Source organism: Haematobia irritans, chromosome 2 (assembly GCF_050003625.1).
Source record: "Haematobia irritans isolate KBUSLIRL chromosome 2, ASM5000362v1, whole genome shotgun sequence".
In the NCBI taxonomy this organism is placed as follows: domain Eukaryota; kingdom Metazoa; phylum Arthropoda; class Insecta; order Diptera; family Muscidae; genus Haematobia; species Haematobia irritans.
The window spans coordinates 231270626-231294659 of NC_134398.1; the positions used below are offsets into that span (position 1 = coordinate 231270626).

General features: G+C 32.2%; 1 protein-coding gene and 1 long non-coding RNA gene across 2 annotated transcripts in view; both read left to right on the plus strand.

Moving 5' to 3' along the window:
* Window positions 1-2287: 2287 nt before the first annotated feature.
* Window positions 2288-24034, plus strand: part of vri (nuclear factor interleukin-3-regulated vrille) — a 66052-nt gene continuing 44305 nt past the window's right edge. Inside the window, exon 1 of the mRNA XM_075297846.1 lies at window positions 2288-2524. The gene's annotated coding sequence lies outside the window, so the exon portion shown is untranslated. The remainder of the gene's footprint in view (window positions 2525-24034) is intronic.
* LOC142225382 (uncharacterized) lies at window positions 16469-17101 on the plus strand. Its single transcript, XR_012719250.1, has 2 exons — window positions 16469-16714; window positions 16831-17101. It is a non-coding gene; the product is annotated as an uncharacterized LOC142225382 (long non-coding RNA).

Sequence of the window (24034 nt, forward strand, 5' to 3'; positions counted from 1 at the left end):
CAAAATACAGCCATAGCAAAATTTAAATTAGGGATGCACGTTTACGGGATTTAAGAAGAAATGAATTGACACCAATCTAAGTAAAAATTCTATATTCGAAACCAAGGTAAATATTCTATACTTTTCCTGTTTACAATAGCTCCGTTCGAGAACCCGATAATTTTTGATAGTTTTCACAAATTTTTACTGTAAGTCATTCGTTTACAAAGCAAAAGAGAGCCGCAGAGAGACTATATTTGACAGTTATTGCACGTTTTTGCTATAGATTTTTCCCCACTAAAATCTTGCAAACCATAGCATACGTTTTCTGGTTGTTGATAACAAACAAAGTTCCGCAACTTCAATTGGGAGATAAAAAAAATGATTCGTTTTTTGTTTTTAATGTTTTAGAACTTGTGCAAATAGTTACTGGATGTCGTTCACATACTTTTCAGCAATTTTAATCAAAGAGAGTAAAATACACTCTTACTCTCTTGCTAGTTTTTGCTGGATATTTTTGACTGGAAAAGTACGTGAACAGACCTAATATTATAAAAGTCGAAATTTGCTATATAATCAATGCATTCACATAATCGATGCATTCACCGTTCGGACTCGGTTATCGCAAGGAAGTGCCATGTCATTGAGCTCAACATGAAATCGGGTAGCACTCAGTGATAAGAGTGATAAGAAAACATCATAGTGAACTAAATTGTCAAAATGAGCCTGAAATACGGGCTGCCACTATGCCTAACCTAACCACAAATGGAAAATTTTCTTCAACACTCACAGTTCATCTTCATCTTTTACGGTAGGTTTCCATTTTTAAAAAACATGGCCAACATTAAAGTCTTGTTTAGCGTTGTTATTTCTTCCTTCTTCCTATAGAGTGGTGTTGAAAACCAATGTTTCAATGTCTATGTCCAATCTGGCGAATAAAATTGTAATTTTTTAATTATCGTAATTGTCACAATTGGCATCCCTATATATTTATTATTAGCACATATTGCAACCGCTGCTAGCTAACAGAGTATACATATTTGTTGCAGAATATCTACATAACTCTGAGCGGCAGAATGAGTGGGGAGAGAGGATATGAGAATGCAAAATTGAATTTCATCATAAGCTACAATAAAAAACGCAACAGTATTGTCAATGTAGAACTATTGAGTGTGCAACAAACAACAACGCTTCAAAACATGAGATAAAAAATATATTCGGTATTACCGCATAGAACAATTTTGACAGAAGTTCGACGAAAACATTTCACAATTTCGAGATATTTTGAAAATTCAAATAACGTATTCACGGAATAATACCAACACCCTCTCTTACCAGTGGGTGATATGCCTTTTTAAGGCGCAAATATTGTTTCATTTGAATTGAATGAATGTCGGGATGATGTTGATGCTTCTAAAAATACCTTTGGCCTTCTTCTTTTGAACTGATAAACAGAAATTAATGCGCCTTAAATAAATTTCAAAATTAACAAATTGTTTTTAGTGAGAAAAAAAAGAAAACGTTATGTGTGTATTTGTTTTGAAAATGGATTCACCGTTTTCAATTAAAGACAAAACAATAATAAGATTCTAATCGGTTGTCCAATATGTACGTCAGTCAGTTTGCCGAAAAAACGTGGTAGTACTATAAAAATAAAACTAATGTTTTAAGTGGAAGAAAGACAACAAAGTATGTACAACAACAACAGCAGCAGCGCTAACAACATGCATTAATAGTGTTTTTGCGCTATCATATGTATTGACATACTGCCGGCATTTAATTTGTGTGTGTGTGTCTATGGATTGAGATAACTGCATTAGATTCTCATAACTAACAAGAAAGTAAAGAGAAAAAGAGAGTCTTCTTCACGGCATTCATTGTTATTGGGAGAAAGGCCAGTAATTGCGAGTTCATTTAGGAGTGTTTCCCCCTTTGGATGTGCGTGAGTGTGTTTGTATTAGACACCCACTGTCAGACCCCATTTTATACGAAAACAACAACAAAAAAATCTATGTGGGAATGGCAAAAAAATCAATTCAACAAAAACAAGCATTTCATTCATAAAGTACCTAACAAAAATCAAAACGAAAGCATCCTACTCTCAAACATAGTAACACATAAGGCTAAAGAGAGCTAGGCAAGACATTTTTGAAGAGTATTGCAAATGATGAGAACAAAATGTACAGTTAAATTACTATCAATGCACCATACATTCTCCATCTAATATCATCATTATTCATTATTATAAATAGATTTAACGGAAGTTCTTTTGAATATTTGTGATTATATATGCGGAAATTTTATTGAATAATTATCATAGACAGAAATTTCACAATAAAACAACAATGCTATAGAAAATAAAACGCCTACGATTTGCTTTTATTTTATCGTCATCATAATATCGCAGTGAAAAACAAAACATTCTCTACGCCTTTAATAATCAGCTAATATTTCTTTGTTATGACAAATGTAAAGACATCACCTTTAAGCAATTAAATAATAAAGCGACCTTCAATCTAAACGCATTGACAGTAATATCGCGAAGGTAAGTACTTACATCATTCAATATTAGTAACATGTATATTACATATACTGAAAAAAAAAACTGTAATTAAACGTTAAACTTTGTAAGATCAAAATATGCGCATTGATTCGTATTGTATTCGATTACTCGAATTTAAATGTTATAGCGGATTTCAATGTTTTTGACAGAAAGTCGATTAGGTGAATAGACCATTATCGACTTTTGTATGCCTTTGGAAAGTCTTTTTGATCAGAAAACTTTTATCAGAAATATATAATACTGGCCCAATACACTTCGTATAGTTAACTTGTACGCGAAATGATAACCTATCTAATCTAGAATAGGTTAGGTTCGGTGACAGCCCGATATTTCAGGCTCACTTAGACTATTCAGTCCATTGTGGTAGCACAGTGGTGAATTTATCTCTTATCACTAAGTGCTGAGTGCCGATTCTATGTTAAGCTCCTTTTTATAGCCGAGTCCGAACGGTGTTCCACATTGCAGTGAAACCACTTAGATAAGCTTTGAAACACTCAGAAATGTCACTAGCATTACTGACGTGGGATAATCCAATGCTGAAAAACTTTTTGGTGTTTGGTCGAAACTGGGTTCGAACCCACGACCCTGTGTATGCAAGGCGGGTATGCTAACATTGCACCACGGTGGCTCCCTAATCTAGAACAGGAACTCATACAGAAACTATGGATCAGAATAAGAAATCAGATATCACCAAGTGAGGTGCCTTATTTTCACTTGAGGAAGTTTCAAGCAAAATCATTCAATTATATTGATTTGAAACAAAAATGGTATAAATATTATCATCTGAGTTAAACCGATTCTAGTATAGGACTACCATCCAAAGTTCGTCCCGTAGAAAATTACAATCTTTCGTCACAAGAGAATATAAGTTTTCGGTCAAGTGACGTATATAGGCAGTTCAAGAAATTTATTTGTCAGGTTACCGGGTGGCTGAATAAAAAAGACATGTCAAACTGCAGCTGGAAAGAGACAAATGGTTATTATGCCCGACCTGTATTCTCCTCTTAAATATGCTGATAACATTTATTTATGAGAAACGTTTAAGACAAGTGTTGGGAGCAAATGTCCCACTAGGCGATAGTGTCCTCGGAAGTAAAATCTATGACTTTCATCGTTATAGCCCAATTGGTTTCTAAATGTTAGTGGCTTCATTGTTTTTGTGCTTGAGATATTACTACCAGAAAATTTCCTGGCGAAAAAACAACCCACCAAACGTTTGCAGGCATATTGTATCTTATAAGCAACTACGAAGTATCGCAGAGTAGATCTTCAGATTTGATTTCTTAACAGTGTAGAGGGCGCAATTTTCACCCAATTTACCACAATAAACGAAATTGAATATCACCTACCGACAACCGTTATGGATGTGTTTAGGCATTAAGCATTCTCTTTTTCAAGCAAACAGAGAGAGAGGGGATGGTTTTCCCTTCATGGGAGCCCATACGTAAAAAGCCTTTACGTGGTTTTAACAAACTTTTAGTTAATTTTAATATGAATTTCTTTAATACAAAAATTAAAAATGCCGACTTTCATTTGTAATTTCTGGACATGCATTTTTTAGATTATTTGTTTCAGTGCCCATTTTTTGCATATATTCCACAATGAGTCTAAATGCAATCATTTAGTTGTTATTTACATACAAAAATTCAACTGACCCCCACCAACAACTGTTGCTACTCTGTGCACAAAAAACTTGATAGTGAGTTGTGGGGCATAATACTACTGCTACTACATCATCCTTCTCACTCTAAACTTATAGTTCTGCTAAAAGCAGAACGATTCTCAGTGTTGTTGCTATTGTTTATTTTTATTATTACAGCATATGATTTGTAATGGTGATTATTTACGTTCCTTTATTATGACATGCACTTAGTGAGTGCACCAATACCTCCCTCTCACTCTCACTCAAACTCTTAATAATTCGTTGACTTGGCCGTTATAAAATAATATGTCACAGTGGTTTGCATACGATTTTAATCTAATATTTTATTTTATTGTCGCAAGATGTGATGTTTGTCACTTGTGTAAAAAATTTAATGATATGAAATTTAATTAATTTCAAATCAGTGTAATTAAATAAAAGTCAGATACATCTTCGATATAATTAAGTCGATATAATCCTTACTTATTTTTTATAGTTTAATTTATGGTTACCATTCTAAAACTCTCCCACTGTGCTTCATTTGCCTTATCTTTCAACTACAACAAAAAAGTTACAAAGTATGCAATTTGTCTATACAGAACGATGATGTAATTTTTTTTTTTTTTGAAAATTCAGAGAATTACAAATAAAAAATGTCTATCTGTTATATTTCTTGATTTGTTTGAATGCATGAACAGTAATTTTATTTTCTATTAGCATGTGCAATTTTTGTAGAGGTTATAGAGTTCTGGGAAGATTATTCAAGGTGCGAATTAATCACGGTGACTTGGGTGATATATCAACCTATTAGCATTTCGAGTTGCTAATAGGAAATATGATAATGGATTAAAACAATGACAGGAGTTTATTTTAGCTATTACAGCGAAGGTTGACATCGATGTGAAATAGTTTATCTATATGATTACTATAAATGTTCGAAAATTCCGATTTGTTTACAAAAAAGTTGAAGTAGGGATTTTGATTTCGAAAATATGTACATTTAAAATTGTATATGATGAGAATCATGTACTATATTATGTACTATATAATAAGATGTTGTCTTGTTCTGCACGAAAGCATTAAATAAACTAAATGAATTTAATTTTACTTAAAGTTATTATATTATGTTACTATGTTAATTTAAATGTAATAATTTGAAATTAAATTAGTCCCCCGGTGTTGATCTAGCTGACTAATGTTTATAAACCAAGTTCCACGAGCGATAAATTTGCCAAAATATTATGAAGGACAATTAATATGTAAATTCGAAATATGCATCCATACTTAATACAATTCGTATTCCTTCCTTTCGCAGTTTTTGGCTGATATTTTAAAAAATTACAAAAAAACTCTGAAGTAATATCAAGAATTACATCATCGCCATATTATCATTGTGGGGTATTGCAATTATGTAAGTCAATAAGTAAATTAAAACACACGCATACAAAAACAAATCCATTTTCGTAACATAAAAGCAACTCGAAAATGAAAACAAAAAGTATAAGCCAGAAAAAGAGTTCTGGAGAAAAAAAGATAATTAACGACGATTGACGATTATAAATGTGGAGAATCCAAGTAACGTAATTTAAGACAATATTGTGCGAGTATGTATGTAAATATGTCACACCTACGATATACGAATGCTGGCAATAAAACAAGAAATTACATGTGTACATATACAAAAGTATCGATATATATATATATTAATTTTTATTATCAATATTCGTATATATGTGGAACTGTACGTCAGTTATTCCGTCCCGTATTCAAGATATACGTAATTAGAACAACAAAAACGGCCACCTTATTAATCAATTTCTCTGTTGTGTTTATATTGTCTTGTATTTGTTTTCAATCTTTTTTTTACAATTTTTTGTTTCGATTTAAATTTATCGATATTTATACAATCATTCGCTATACTGACCTATGTGTAAGAACGAATTATTTGATTTGAGTAAGTCCTCACAAAAACATTCGAACACACACACAATGCTATAGACTCTCCTTTTCTCTTTAGGGTAGAAGACCAACAAACACCCACTGTAGTACTTGTTGAGCTCAGACGTTCACTTGTATGTATGTAAATGCGTGAGAGTCGGAATAAGTATGTGAGTGTGTAAGTGCGATTGTGCCATTTTTAAGAATCCGACAGACAGAAAATATTCGTAATAGGCGGCAGTTTTCGCTCGTTAAGTTTGCACATTACCTCAAACCTATAAGAAACAGACAAACACACGTTCATCTAAATACAATATTGCTCACAAAACTGTCTACCACAATGCAACAGCAGGCTGACGACACTGAGCAGAGTTGGGGTGTGTTTGAGTATATTAAAGTGCGTGTATGGAGCGCTGTTTACGAATGTGTATATGTGTGTGAACGATTCTTTAGAGTTAATGCACCCCAGTAGAAGTTCAAGGCTGAACAAATCAGTCGCTGTTGTTTATTGTCTCCCGTTTATTCAACACTCGTAGCAAAGTAACAAATGGACACACATATCTACATGCAAACATATATTTGCATTGCAGGCCATCCACACCAATGGAATCTACTTAACCGCCACAAAAAGAACAAGTACGCGTAACTGTTCTAAAAACATATGATGTTTTATTCTTCAACTTTGTAATGATATTGGTCATAGTTGACTTTTCGAGGAATTTAGAGATTTCCAATGGAAATCTCACTAACCAAGATTATATTACGTTCACAATACCTTTATTTTCCTTTACTTATTACATTCCATTGGTTCATTCCCTGGTTAGACACTAATGGGAGAATAAGAAAACTGGCGTCCAAATATTTTGGAAATAGAAGTATTGTTTTCTTGTCAAACATATAAAGTCTTGCTGAAATCAGATACATAATTTCAGAGAAAATAACATGGTTGCCAGAAACATGTTACACGTTCCCCGTGAAAAACTAACACTATACTCATGAAAACTATATGTGGTGGTGAAATATGTATGAAATCACTTCAATTGAATTGACTCACAATTAAGCATACGTCCGGTCACAAAAACAGAAAAATATATTCCATCTAAGGGTTGAGTTTGTATTGAAAATTAGAGGTGTGCGTGTGATACATGTGGTAGCCAATCCCACTCACGCACATTCACGAAATGAAAACAAGTACTCACGCACGAACTACTTTTAAAGACTCACACTCACGCACGATTCCCGACAATTCACGTGATTCACGACATTTTCCAAACAGAAATCAGCAAAGGTAACAAAATTCAAAAATGGAATACAGTTCTAGAGCTAAATTAATTTCAGTTAGGTTAGGTTAGGTGGCAGCCCGATGTATCAGGCTCACTTAGACTATTCAGTCCATTGTGATACCACATTGGTGAACTTCTCTCTTATCACTGAGTGCTGCCCGATTCCATGTTAAGCTCAATGACGAGGGACCTCCTTTTTATAGTCGAGTCCGAACGGCGTTCCACATTGCAGTGAAACCACTTAGAGAAGCTTTGAAACCCTCAGAAATGTCACCAGCATTACTGAGGTGGGATAATCCACCGCTGAAAAACTTGTTGGTGTTCGGTCGAAGCAGGAATCGAACCCACAACCTTGTGTATGCATGGCGGGCTCCCTAATTTCAGTTAACATACGAGTATGAATTAAGTCACGAGAATTTCGTGTCACGCGCACACCTCTATTGAAAATCCATTTCAATGGGATACATTGAAGGAACCCACGTATACATACGTAAGTAGCTAAACCATATTTGCTTGCCTATATGAGGAATATTTGGTGTTATGGTGTAAATAAAGACGCCAGCAAACAATGGCAAATACGAAATCACACACATACACCCATAGTAGCAGATAATAGCAATAAAAAATAAAAATAAACCACGTTAGAATTTATTTGTGAGTGAAACACCAACGACCTACACAAGTTCAAGGCCTTTACCAAATAAGACTCTTGAACTGTCTTTGTTCTCGAACTTTGGTTAACTTTATAATTTAGTCGTTACATGTGACATTATTACAAAGGATAGTTGAATAACATGGAGTGTAGCGAATAGACATACTACACAGAAAAAAATGTATCCACGATATTTCCAATTAAAACGTTGATTGAAGTTGAAAACACAATCAATTAATTAATTAGCGGATGCATTTAACTTTTTATTAATATTAAAAGTCAATTAAGAAAATGATTGATAATTTTTATATTTTTAGTTAAAACATTAATTATCCCAATTAACATAATATCACAATGGACTTAATAATCTAAGTGAGCCTAAATCTTAATCGGGCTGACACTTTAACCATAATAAAAATATTTCCAACTCAAAAAAAAAAAAGTGAGCTCTATATTTCACTAAAGCCAATTTAACTTTATTTTACTTCATGAAATTATTATGTTTGGAGAAAGTTTCCTTTACTCTAATAATTTTTTGCGTACGTTAGTTAAATTAACTAAAAAACGGGAAAAAATTATACACAAATTAAGCATAAAGATTTACTAAATTCGTATTTCTCACAACATAGTTCATTATTTCTTTAAATTTTTAAATTTTACTAGAAATGCGTTCATCATGAAGTTCGTATGTCACTAAAGACATTCTTGCAATTTTCAACTCCAATTTTTTCCTTCAATCTACAAATTTTCTTTAACATGTAAAAAAACTTAATTATGTCTAATAAATTTTCTTGAATTTGTCGAAAAATATTTACTTATTTTTGTGATATCGGCGTGATGCCAGCGTTTGTAATACTGTTTAGTTAAAATTTTCCAAAAATATTCAAAATTTTCTAAAATTAACCACAAGTTTTCTTCATGGTGGGTTCACTGTTTTTTCAGTGTAAATATAAGGGAACATTCGGAAATAATTAGTTTCATACCATTCACTGGGTCATTAAATTTTAACTCAAAAATTCAACTATAATTATAATCGGAACACTCAAAAAAAGTGAACCCTCTATTTCACTAAAGCCAATTTAACTTTATTTTAGTTCATGGAATTATTATGTTTGGAGAAAGTTTCCTTTACTCTAATAATTTTTTGCGTACGTGAGTTAAATTAACTAAAAATGGGAAAAATTATACAAAAATCAAGCTTACTAGATTTACTAAATTCGCACTTCTCTCAAAATAGTCCATTCTTTAAATTTGAAAATTTTACTACAAACTCCAATTTTTTCCTTCAAACTACAAATTTTTATTTAAGAAGTGAAAAAAATTAATTATGTCTAATAAATTTGCATGAATTTGTCGAAAAATATTTACTTATTTTAGTGATATCGGTGTGATGTCCGCGTTTGTAATACTGTTTAGTTAAAATTTTCTAGAAATGATATAAATTTTCTAAAATTTACCAAAATTTTTCTCTCTGGTAGATTCATTGTTTTTTTCTTTGTATAAACTCGTGGAAAATTAAATGAATTTCTTTTCACCTAAAGGAAAAATAATTATAAAAAATATACAATAAATAATTATTTGATCTAAATGCATCACTTAATATCGTTATTGAATTAGATTTTTTTTTCACCAAAGCCAAATTAACTTTATTTTAGTTCGTGGAAATTATTACATTTTAGTTAAAATGTCCCTCATATGAGAGAGTTTCTTTCACTGTAATAATTTGTTGGGTACGTTAGTTCAATGATAAAATAATAAAATTAATCTACATTTCTTCCCTAATGTGATCGATTTTTTTCTAGAAATTGCCAACTATGAATATGTCGAAAAAATTTAATAAATCAGAATAAATATATATTTATAATACTTGACAAAAATTTTTAACCCATTACCGTCCTCTGTCCCCATGTGAGGACACCTGTTTATTGTAATAAAAAAATTTTTATTGTACTACCAAGTAATGGAAATTTTTGGAGAATTTCATACTTAATCTGCCACATTTTTCTATAAAGTGTCAGTTTTTTTTAATTAAATCTTTTTGTTTAGTCGTTACTAAGTTAATAAAAACCCATAAAATCAATTTTTGTCCGGCAGTTTCGTTTTGAGAGTTAATTGGTTAAAGTAAAACTACACTGATAGAATAAGCTTAATTACCAGCCGAAGGCCTCAGCTGCTGAAGCTTTCCTCTATTATTCCCATACTCATATTAAATTTACTATAAGTTTAGTATAATTTAAATAAATAAGCTTAATTATTCACTCAAAAAAAAGTGAACTCACTATTTCACTAAAGCCAAATTAACTATATTTTAGTTCATGAACTTATTATATTTGGTGAAAGATTCATTTACTCTAATAATTTTTTGCGTACGTTAGTTAAATGAACTAAAAGACGGGAAAAAACTATACACAAGTTAAGGACAGAGATTTACTAAATTCGTATATGTCATAAAATAGTTCATTATTTCCTCAAATTTGTAAATTTTACTACAAAAAAAGCGTCCATTGTGAATTTCGTATGTCACTAAAGACATTCTTGCAATTTTGAACTCCAATTTTTTCCTTCAAACTACAAAATTTTCTTTAAAAAGTGAAAAAAATTATTTATGTCTAATAAATTTTCTTGAATTTGTCGAAAACTATTTACTTATTTTTGTGATATCGGCGCGATGCCAGCGCTTGTAATACTGTTTAGTTAAAAATTTCTAAAAATATTCAAAATTTTCTAAAATGAATCAAAAGTTTTCTTCCTGGTGGGTTCACTGTTTTTTCAGTGTATCAATGAAATGTGTCATTAAAATTGAACCAACGTAACAAATTCGTAAAACGATTTTTTGCATTACTATAACGAATTTTCAGTCAAACAACGAAACGTTTGGTACTATTAATGAAAGTTGTCGTCGTTTTAATGAAAATTTTGCGTGGTATCAATGAATGAAAATGTCGTTGGTTCAATATTAATGAAATTTTCTTTGTATGTATTGTATTTAAAATTCTTCGTATAGAGGGTCATTTGCAAAAGAACTTTTGCACAGCCCTGGAATTAATGCTTAAAGAGAATAAAACCAAAAGTAGGTACAACACTGTCTACTAAAGACAATGAAAGCGAAATTTCCGTTCACTTTTTATTCTTATTTCCAAGATATTCGTGGCCATTGACGGTGTTGTGTGGTTTTAGAACAGGGCTGTGTTATCAAAACAAAGAAACAGAAAACTACCAGCCAGCCATTAAACACATGGCGCGTATCAAACAAGTCCTTCGTGTCGCATACAAAAAGCCAATGACTTTAACAATAGGAATTGTAGAAAAAGAAGTAAGTTGCAAGGAAAGAGGGACGACAGTGTGTGTGTCTCACTCATTTAGTCGTAAGTAAACGTTCTAAAGTAAGGGTATCCTCTCAAAAATGCTTAGTGGTACACACACATACTCCCACCAGTCTCTCATACCGGCAAACTGAATTTGTTAGTGTTTGGATGACTGGTTGGTTTTTTTTTTATCGATATGAATACATACTACGAAATATGCAGACAAAGAAATCCGAAGTTTTTTTACAGTTAATACTAAACGATGTCTAGCTCAAACAACTGAACCCTTCCCTTCTTCTTCGTTCATAAGGGACAAAATTCGATGTTTATTGACTTGTCTCGAATTTAATGGGGGGTGTGCTTGAATATGTTCTGGTTATTGCACAACAAAATTGTTGTCTCTTGTCTTTTGTCTGGAAGGAAAAAAACCAAAAAAAATTGAAAACAAACTCCGAAAAGCATGTTAATTACTTGCCGGGTATTTTGGTATGAGATTAAATACCAGAAGAGTGACATACTCATTCAAACACACACCGGAGCACACGAAATCACTACAAGGAGAATTCTTTGTTCTAGACACCATTATTTATCCGCGTGTGATTGTGCTGGTGAATATTTACGTGGTTATACGATGGTCCTTTGGTGGTACTTGCATTACATCATTGTCTGACGGCTGAACGTCGACAGTGAACCAAAAATAACAGCCACATAATATGTCATTGAGGATTTCCAACTGCGCAAAATGATGAGCATTTTTCTTTATATTCTCTTTGTGTGTTAAGTGTTAATGGATATTCCCTGATTTTCTTTCTATATCTACTCGGTAGAATTCCTTATTTTTTATATTTTTGAATATTTTTGTTGAAAATGCCATACGGGCTGGGCTATAAAAGGGAGGTCAACTATTTGGAATCGTGTTGTTCACATTGATATAATAAAAGTACCATCTTTTTCCACATTCGATGTTCGGAGGGGTGTATCCTGTTTGTCAATAGTCGGCACCATAATCGGCATGACCCTAATCATTATGTATTAGGTTCAAATGCTTAACATTCTTAGAATATACAAAATAATACATATTGATTTATTATAAATATATATTAAAATCAATACAAACAATGTTTATATTATTCATATATTTGAAATAATTAATTGTGTTTACTGTGCAAACAATTTTTTGTGTTTGCTATCAAAATTTTTGAGATGTTCTAGGATGCACGTAGGTAGCTTCGTATAATGACCCAATGCATTTAAATCATTACGGTCATTGGCTTTAGTATTTTTGTTTCAAATATATAAACCCATGTGTCTGTCTGCCTTTGTTTGAGCAGATGTAGAACGTAGTGAGGGCAGTGCAATAAGCTTTGGCAGTTTCGTTTAGGAATAACAATGACCAATCAACCTATTTGGATGAAATACGAGGGAATCATTACATAGTAGATCAATTCCACTGCTCCGCCCCGTATTTGATCATTTCTATGTATAAATGTTAGGCATACAAAACTAAGCTTTTTTGACTAATTTTAGAATTCATAGAAAGTTCCCTGAGTAGTAACAAAAAACTATGACAGCAATCACAAACCTCCTTGCTTGGTTTTGGTCAGTAACAAACACAGAATTGATCAAACTTTTCCATTCCCTCCGCGCCTAAAAATTGGCGCTCACTCTCTCTTCCATAGTCAAAAATATTTGCAATGCAAAGACAAAAATAACTCAACATCGTCATCGCAACCGGCATCCTTTAGCTTAACATTGTGCACTGTTGTCGTCTGGTTTGTTGTTGTGATCGGTCTTCTATAAAAGGAATTACCATGTGAAAGAGAACATGAATAAAAGAGAAATAGCACGTAATAACGAAATGGGCAAATGTTCTATTTTGTTTTCTGGTTCTTTGTTTGTATACAAAAATTTCATAATACATTTTATTACCATATACGAGTTAATAACAAAAACAACAACCACAACAGCATAGCCGAAACACATGTGACGATGATGGTGCAAGAGTACAGTGATCGCGCGCGCTATATTCTGGGTATGTGTGCGAGAGAGGGAGAGTGTGAGGGAGATGTAGAACGATTGTAGGAATTATTGGCTGTTAGCGCATACAGAACACAGGCCTATTGCAAAATATCTCACATCACACCACAAGCACTTCTCAGTGTGGTGGCTATTAGTGGGAGTTCGTTTTCTTTAAGACGAGAAAATGACATTTAGCCCAATGGGGATAATGAAGCTAAACATATATTGGGGTTATTTGGACAAAATAGATATTTAACAATTGTATATTGAAGCAAATTTCATGGAAACAGTTTAAAATAACATTTCCTGAACATTAGAAAAAAGAAATAATAAAAAAAAATAAATAAAAATAATTGCTTGCCATGTGTATTTCCTGTTTGAATTATACACTGAAAAAATATTGAGTTAATATGAATGATTATGCAACCTAAATTTTAGACACATTTCTTTAAAATAAATAAAGATGTAATTAAAAGAAAATTCACAATATTTGCTTTAAGAATTGTTTTCTTTAAATTTACTATGTCTTTGAAGTAAAGCAAAGTTCCCTTATAGTGAAGAAAAACATTTTTGATTTAAAGATTTAATCATGAAATTAATGGAGATATTGAATCTTTGGATTAAAGGTAAAAAGCGTCGAAAAAGGTTAATATTGCTCATATATCTCTCCTTTTTTTATCTATTTTTCACTACGCCTGTGTCTTAAGATTGTGAAATTCTTAACTTTGATGGTGTATTCGTGCATGAGTGTCCATTCATCCATCCATACGTGTTCGTAGGTAGCCAGACAAAGGCATGATCATTCTGTTTACAGTCGTTTGGTAATGTGGGAGCGATTATATAATATACGTATACTAGCTATACGAAAGCACAAAAAACAACAACAACAACAGATTTGCAATAATGTATGTAATTGCGTTTTATATAATTTGTTCCTGTAGTGCTATATTATGATGTGTGGAGGACTATGTAGTAGTCCTCCACACATCAGCATATGCTTGGTCATATGCTGCTTACCCTGCCCCTATATGCATGAATGCATTGCCGTCATCGGCACTCCGTTTACCATCTTGTCAATGTTCCTTTGTTCTGAAGTAGGAATACTACATCATCTTCTACTCAATCGGTGTGGTAAGCTATAGAAAAATAAGAACGAGTGGATGAATGTCCTCATTTCACCATAACCATAAAATTATAAAAAGGGAAATGAAATGAAATAAGTTTCCATGTAGACATTCATATGAATATAAAGAAAATGCTAGACCCAAAGACAAAGAATGTGGAATTTCGTTTACTTTTGTTAAGAAATTTCGAGATACCACCTTATTGTAATTCTGCATAAGAGGCAATTTGTTTTTGCTATTAGGCCTGATTGATAATCCTGTTGCAATAACCCACCAGAAATATTGGTCCTAGACCCCGCTAAGACTTAGCTTGTGAAGTTACCACATTCCAATCTTAGCCTATATTTGAAAAATTTTATCTTTAAGGTGGGTATTAAGTTCGAGTTTAGCCGCTAAAAACGTCATTTTTTCACGATTACTTTTCTTTAATCATCAATTTTAAGGAATACAAACTTTGTTAACATTTGCTTTGGGCTTTTCCCCATCAAGTTATAATAAAATTTTGCAACAAATATGTATAATTTCATGCTTTAGTTTTCATGATTTAGTTTTCATTTTAGCGATTTTAGCGGCTAAACTCGAACTTAATACTCACCTTTAATGCAAAGTTTAGTTTCTATACGTCAAGGTTAGTTAAGGTTATGTATAGGGACAGTCCCTTATTTTAGGTTCTCTTAGACTATACAGTCCATAGTGATACCACAAGTGGTGAATTTCTCTTTTTTCAGTGAGTACTAAGAGAGAAGTTCTTTACACTAAAAATACAATCATACGACTTCAAATGGTCGAAAACAAATTGCAAAGAAGAGAATTTAAAAAAAAAAAATATGAATTAATTATTGATTTTTTTTTTGTATTTTAAATGTATAAATTTTGTTTCCTAAAATTAGAGTGCATATTCTCTTATTTCAGGTAAATTTTTTTTCAGTGCAGCCAAGTCTCCATTGTTTAGTGCCAATGAATATTTTACCCCCAGGAAAGTTTCTTGTCTACGAGCCCCCTTACAGTGTATCTAAGATTGTTACCCATCGTATTTAAAAAAAATTTAATTTTTCTTACTTCCATTTAAGTATCATCATTATCCTCATCAATTTATTCATGGAAATGTATTCGCTAATATTCCAAAGATTTCTCTATGAGTCATACAATGATTCTTTGAAGTAAGAGGTGTGTCTGTAATTTTATGTTTTTTTTTTTCTTGTTTTATACAGAAATCTACTAAACCATTGCAAGTTGTAAATTGTAGCTATTCACAATAAAGGCAAAAGGAAGGCAGGATATTCACAAGAAAAAACAAACACAACAAAATATTGAAAGGAAACCAGAATGAAGCGCATTACCGAATGGCTAATTTTATATAATACAAATTGGTCATATGTGGAAAATAAGAATTTTGCCATATTATTAATGCTAAAGCAGGAGCAATTTATAAATCCCCAAATAAAACGTCACATGGCATGCGGATAGACGGGAGGCTCCTCTCATTGTGTATGTGTTTTGGCGAATGCCTTTGTGGGGGACTTTTTGTCTTTAGGCTTGTCCCTGTGTATGAGTGTTAGTGAGTGTAAATGGGGGAATACAGTTAAAGATGGCAAGGCAATGAAGGCATGGCAATGGCACAGTACAAGGTCACTTCTTTTCATTGTGTACTTTGGTGTTTTGTATGGGTGTACGTGTGTGCGTATTGTTCTTATGGCTGCTTTGTTGTTCAGCAACAGCAATTGCTGCTACTGCAGTTGTGTTGTGTTGATTATGATGGCTTTACCATCCACATGGTTGCCTCTGCTTTTCGCTGTCGCTGCTGCTGGCGCATTTTTTTTCTGTTGCAAAAAGGTCTGTGCACTCTGAATGAGAATAAAATTGTTGTTGTGTTTGTTGTTATATTTTGCAACAACACTGATGCAGACAGACATATGTACATATTTTGTATATCTTCGGTGTTGTTGATCAAACCACAGCAAAAAGCAAACAAACTTATTTTTATTTTTCCGTTTCGGTTTTTTTTTCTCTCAAATTATTTTTAAATGGGAGTCCAATGGAAAGTATGAACGAACCTACAACCATCAGACGTGTCAGACTAAGGCAATGAAGACAAAGTCGTAGTGCAAGGCGATAATGATATGTTTGTTGTTGTTGCTGTTGTTACAGTTAATGACGATAATGACAACAATTGAAAGATGGCGTTGACATTGTTTATAAATCTTTATGGGTAAATATAAATAAAGAACAAATGATTGGTTTTTATTACATATGTTCTAAGTACAAAAAAAATGTATTTAATTTTTAATTGTTATTGGCAAATAAAATCTATACTCTCTACCACAGGATGGAGGGAAGAGTATGTAACGCCGCAAAAGAAAGCTTGCCTGGATTCAAAGATTTTTGATCTTCATTTAAAATTGTTTGGTATTAGTTGCAAATAAATAAAAGCAACCGCACCTAAATTAGATACTGGATAGAAAACTGCACTGAAAATGGTCTACACTAGAGGAGAAAACTGCGTAATATTAACCAAATTTGCTATTAAATATTTTCATATATACAATGAAATTTTTCGTTTCGTTAATGAATTTTCAAATAAATAACAAAAAATTTCGCTTTATAAATGAAAATTGTCATAGTGCTAATGCAAAAAGTTTAATGAAAATTTTTTACTGTGTAATATGAAGGATTGTGCATTTTAATATTAAGGAAATTTACATAATATTAATGACAATTTTCTTTAAAATAAAGAAACATTAAATGTAGGTAATAATCTTTGTTTTAAAATTTGGGATAATTATGTTTGAAGTTTGCATGCTGATTAAAGTCTTGTATCCTTGAAGTAAGGATATTAAAACAATTTAAGATATGAAGGAGATTAAAATATTGTATCTTTGTATTAATGAAAGCAATAAACCTAATCTTAAGCTTTATTTTGCAGATATTGGAACCTTGAATAAATGTTTCCCTCATATTAAGAAAATATTTTTTATGGAAACATTCGAAAAACCAATCTTACAAAAGCTTTATATCAAATTGATGACCTGCAGTGTAGGTTAGGTTAGGTATACAGACCGCCCGATATTTCAGGTTCACTGAGTGCTGCTCGATTCAATGTTTACCAGTATAAAAAGCCATTAAAATTAAGATTTTGTAACATTTTCGAACTTCTAAAATTTCTTATGATAATTCCATAACATATTCCCAATATTTGGGATAACGAGACTTGTTAGCAAGACAATGAGAATTTAAATGTGTTTGCAAAATGCACGACCTTGAATCACTTATTGCGATAAGGGTTTATTTCGCCACATGTAATCAGTCAAACAAATTTGTATTAAAAAATCAAAAAAAAAAAATATTCAATATATGCCTAATCGTATAGCAGAGTGTCTCGAAATTGATTCGTTATCATTTTTGTTCCCCTGGGGAGAATGTATTAGCACACCACTTGATTTGCTATTTGACAAAAAAAAAAAAAGAATGAAGAATGAAGAAAAAACGTCAACCATTGTGTCTTACTCGTATTTAATGTTAATGAACTAATTATCACTAAGACAACAACAGCAAGAACACAAAATGGAATGTTGTTCGATTGCATGGTGTGAATATTGCGATTGCTGCTGTTCTTATTCTGTCACTTTTTTATTTATTTTTTTTATTGAAATAAAGATATAATGAGGGCGATTTGTAATATTAGGGCGTATTGGTAGGTGATGGTCCTTTTAATGTTCAAAAAAAGTTGAATTGGATTCTTAGAAATGATTGCCACGGCCCTGTAGAATATCATCTTCGAGTGCAGGATCATAGATTACTGCTACATCCATGGCTTTCCCGTACCTTGTGTAGAGTGTTTTTCGTCCTATTCTCTACATTTTCCACCATGGTCTCAGTCTGGGATTTAGGAAAAAGTTTTTCTTCCTCGACATATCTGTAACGTCGTCTGCTTGTTCGTCGTTGGTGGATATGCTCGCCTTTTCTCGACTAACTACAAAAAGGAAATCGAAAGAGAATGTAATGGCGTTTTCTTTTCTTATGAAAAATGCGCACTTTTTTTGCATTTTGGCCGGAAAATTTACTTTTTAGGTTCTTTTCTAAAAAAACAGGCAAAAGTGCGAAAAGGCTTCGAATTCTGTTGTGAAAATAGTGCCACGCATAGAGGCAAATTACGGGCATTTTCAGCACTGCCAACAAACGAGAGTGCTGCGATTGCCCTGTTTCCTTCTTTGAATTCTTTTCTGCCCGCTGAATTGATAGCATTTTTTTAGGTTGCTGGTAACATTTTAAAAATGCGCATTCTGTACAGACAAAATGACGGCAAAGCACTTTTTCAGAAAAGAAAACACCATAAGTGTGCTCTTATTTTCTTCCTTTATTCTTATGGTGTTTTCTTTTCTGAAAAAAGTGCTTTGCCTTCATTATGTCTGTACAGAATGCGCATTTTTAAAATGTTACCAGCAACCTAAAAAAATGCTATCATTTCAGCGTGCAGAAAAGAATTCAAAGAAGGAAACAGGGCAATCGCAGCACTCTCGTTTGTTGGCAGTGCTGAAAATGCACGTAATTTTCCTCTATGCGTGGCGCTATTTTCACAACAGAATTCGAAGCCTTTTCGCACTTTTGCCTGTTTTTTTTTTAGAAAAGTACCTAAAAAGTACATTTTCCGGGCAAAATGCACAAAAAGTGCGAATTTTTTACAAGAAAAGAAAACGCCATTAATTTTTGGAACTGTCAAACATCGTTTGACGCCGATGGATCATCTATCTATATTCTATAATCTATGCTTTTGTTTTATTCCTCGCTGTCTCTCCTCTCTGTTTTATTAATTGTGAATTCAATTTGACCAACACTCTCTCTCAAACTTATTCTCTACTCAACTTAATCACACTCTTTATCTCTGTAAATATCTTTTTTGACTTAAGAATTCGAATTAAAGGTATATATTGATTTCTTAAGAATGAGTTAGTTAATTGTCATACATAGAACTATTGGTGGATTTAAAAGCAATGGTTTATGAACGGAATATATAATTACAGTAAATTAATGATACAAAACTAGCGTGCTGTTCGTTCCTAATTTTAATACTACATGTAAGGTATTCCAAATTTGTTCGGTTTTGTTATTGTTGGTTTGTCCTTCAATAACACTGAAAAAAAAGCATACTCGGTTCCAAAGATTTTGTCTTTACTTTAAAAAATTTGGTATTGATTCCGAGCCAAAGAAGCGGAGAATACAAGTAAGGATACTTTTAAGACACAATTCTCTTTTAAATTTAGGTTTTGTGTACTTGCTTCTAGGAAGCAAATTTTAATTTTTCGCTTTCTCAGCTTTTTTTTTTCATATGCTATCAAAGTCCTTTAAAAACGAGTTAACGGCAACTTTATTTTCCAAATTAGGACTCGACTTCCAGTAGAAATTATGCTATGTTTGAACTAAAAAACTTCTTTAAATTAAAGTTTTGGAAAACATGTCCCATATTTGAACGATTTTTTGCTTTGTAGTCAAGATGCAAAAAGACAACAAATTTAAAGACAATTTCATTAAATTTAAAGAATTATTCTGAATTATAGGCTGAAGTCAAGTTGACCTTAGCCTATAAATTTTTTCTTTCATGTTAAGATACCCATTTTTAAGTCAAATCACTTAATTATAAGGACAATATGACTTCATTGAAAAGTTTATTGACTTTTGGACAAGGAAAATAACTTTATTTTAGAGAAATGCGTCTTCTATGCTAAGCAAAATTTGTATTCGTAGTTTAAAGACATGAAATCTTTGACCTCACGACAATATTTTTTTCAGTGCATATAGGGTTGCTTTGATTTCCGCTTAAAACCATGAGTTGACTATCCTCTGTTGGTTAAGCTACACCAACAGAGGAAAAATATATTTGTCAAATTTATTTGGGCAAAGTCCTATTGACTGCAAGATGGTTGGATGCATGGTCGGTCGTTTCGGAGTTACCACATTCCTCACCAGCAACCTCAAATTTCCACCAATATCATGCAAAAATAAATAATTGCTCGTCAAAATGTTATTTTCTTCAATTTACAATCTATAATTCAGAGACACCCTAATATATAAATATATATATTATTAACTGTCTGCAGTTGCAGTATTTATAAACAAATATATATGCATGCATTCATACCTATATATAAAACGGCTCATATACAATATTCATTTATTTTATTGTATATTGATGATATTATTTAATAACATCAACAGTGTGACACACATATTGATGGCGTTGTTCATTGTTTTATTGTTTCATGAAGGAAGAGGTGCAATATTTCTTTGTTTAAATCAAACATTTTTTTTATTTTTATTTTATTGCTCAGTCTGAGAAGGAACAACAAATACATTCAAATCGGTAAGGTGTACAGCTAAATCGGCTCAATTGTCACGTAGATAGACTAACAAAAATAAATAACGATAGCGATCATGTTCTAAGTTTAATTGAAGATAGGATATTACACAAATTAAAGGTAAATGCGGTCTTAAAGCACAAGATAAAAATTGCGAATGATGATGTAATAATTACTCCACAAAGTATATTAAAATTCTAAGTTTCCAACAATAGTTTCGCCAAATCTGAACGCTTTCGTTGCTAAAAATTTGCTCTAATTTAAACCCAAATTCTCCAGTAAAATCTCTAATAAACTTACCACTACTTTTTGGAAAAAAATATACTACTTATTGATATAAACATTTATTAAAAAGAAGACTTGTTGCAATCTAAATTACAAATTTAATACTTATCTTTCTTCTTTTGCGTATGTTGAACGGTGAATTTTACTGTTTCTTACCGAATTTCAGGCGGTACTATGTCTATAATAGTGCGGTACACTCCATTATCAATATCCGGCTACCTACTGCAATAAAAAAAGTTTTTGTACTAAGCTTTAAGCAGACGCATGGACAAATGGTTAAGGGTACACAGAAAACAATTTCACAACTTTTTTCCAATTAAAGTCTTAATTGAGTCTTAAAAAATATTCAATCACAAAAATTTATAGTATTAATTAATTTTTAATTGGATCAATTAATTTTCTAATTGACTTTCAATTAATTTTTTAAATTGTACTATCATTGATGACATTTTAATTTAAAAATTAATTGGATCAATTAATTTCGTGATTGAATCAGCAAAAAAATTTTATGTAGAGATCTATTAAAAAAAAAACATAATTGACTCAAAATCATCTTTTGATTTCATTTAATCCTATCTGCTCGTCCGCCTTTCCTCGCCTTGTTTCACTCTATTTGCACTAAACTCATTTATTGAACGGGTTTGTTAAAATTTAACATAATAAGAACTATTTTCATCTATGTCGTATGAATTGTTTAACCAAAAAGCGTAAAATTTTCTCCCCAAAAAGCTAAAAAAAAACGCCAGAAAAAACAACGCTAAATATTTTTCAACTAAAAGTCAGGGCGGGAATTATTATTAATGTTTGGATGGACCTTTGAAATATGTGGAAGACCTTATTCTGTCAGCAAAGGTCAGATAAAACGCAGTTTTGTCCATATTTCAATAGAAAACTGTTGAAAATATAAAATTTAGGGTTAAAAACCCTAAAAAGCCATGGAATGAACTTTTTCCGCCAAAAGACTTTAAAAAAGGCAGATATAGCAAGGAAAAAAGACACTTGACAACACTAATTTTCGTGTAAATCCCTTCTAACTGTCTGTTCCAAAAGAGTAAGATTCAGATTTCTTCCAACCATACATTCATGAATCGTCATGAAAATGGGTGTAAATTTGTTACCATTTGTAAAGTAGATCTGTATTATAAAGATATTTTGTCATGAGAGTGTAAATTTTAGTGTCTCAAGATATAGGTTACATAATCTGTTTATTAACTTTATTCACGTTACTTTTAGCTCAATGATAACCTCAACTCTCTCTGTCGCTCTCCACGAGAGGGAGTATTTGGGTAATATAACGTTTCACCATGTATTGCATATTAGATATCAATCAACACTTTCTCAATTTAATCCATTTTTCTTGAGAACTTTTGCGACCGTAATTACAAAATATTGCTTTTTTAAAATTTCACTTCTTTTTGTTGAAATCGAAAGAAAAAAAACGTATATCGTATTGGCAATTGTTTGACATTTTGCAATTATCGCAAAGCGAAGAGAAATTCATTGCAAACAACACATCACACAACACTTTGGTATAGCCGTGCATAGGTATGCGCACCACTTTCATATGTGTGAGAGAGTATGGGACTGTGTGGAGATTCAAAATGAAATTTTTGTTGTTTTAAACCAAGTTCAATAACCCTAGCAAATGAAACACATTTTGTTTTGTTACACACACGCCGCCGTCAATGGACAAAAGAATTTTGAAATTTTAGGTTTTTTCTCTTTCCTACGTCTCCAATTTGAAGATGGGGGATGTAGGTGTATTGGTATAATAAAATCGAAAAAAAAACAAAATTTAAAAAATATATAATGACTGCATCAATGACAACAACAACAGCAGCAACATCACCAAGTTTACAAATCTAATAAATTTTCAAATTGAAAATGAAATTGCGTTCTTTCTTTAACGGTCGTTGTATCGAATTTACAAAAAAATAAAAATGAAATCAATAACACCATCATCATTTAATGGCGATCTTTGATTTTGTGTTGATGGTGCCTGGCGAAATGAAAGTCAGAATTGCTTTTGTACTAGGCCATAAGCATACCAAACGAACGCAGTACAATATCAACGATAGAAGTCTTACCATCCATCCAACATAACCACAATGGCAATTGTTGTTCCATACCGCTTAACGATTATGTATGCCTCATGCGTTGTTGTTTGCAACTTTGTAAGAATACCAATTGGCTGCGAACACCCTGCGATTAAAATTTGGCCAAGTGACACTGAAAGCCAACGAGAGCGAATGGAACAGTTAACCCATGGCCAAGGGGAAGAACCAGAAAACAGAACTAAGCCGTACCGTAACCAAAAAAAAAAAAAAAAACAACCGCCGGTGTAACACTTTCTCCAATTTCTCAGATGTCGTCCGAATGAAAACAACATTTGTGCGACTGCGCGGCAGACCAGCCCAGAATACGACGTAGCAGGCGTCTTCATATTATTTTGTTTTTACTTTACTTGCTTCTTATTCTCATTTTTGTTTTTATGACCGAATTTCAGAATGACCAACGGTAAGAAGAGGGTGATTAAATAAATGATGTGACGACAGAAACTACTTTCGATATTACCGAAAAGATGTTCTGAACAACTGGTGTCCCACACACACAAACGCACGGTTCTAAAGTTACAGGCAGTGTTGCCAATTTGGTGCTTTTAGCACCAAATTTAGTGCTTTTTGATTTCTAAAAAGCACCAAATTGCCTTTTTGGTGCCTTTTCAAAAAAAGCATCAACTTGGTGCTTTCTGGCATTTTCATTTAGTGCTTTTGGTGCTTTTTTTTATTTTGAACAGTATTAAGTTCAATTGATACAAAAATTTTGATTAGACTTTCAAGAGCCGAAGAAAGTCAAATTTATTGCCAAATATAGAATTTGATTGTTATGAAGTT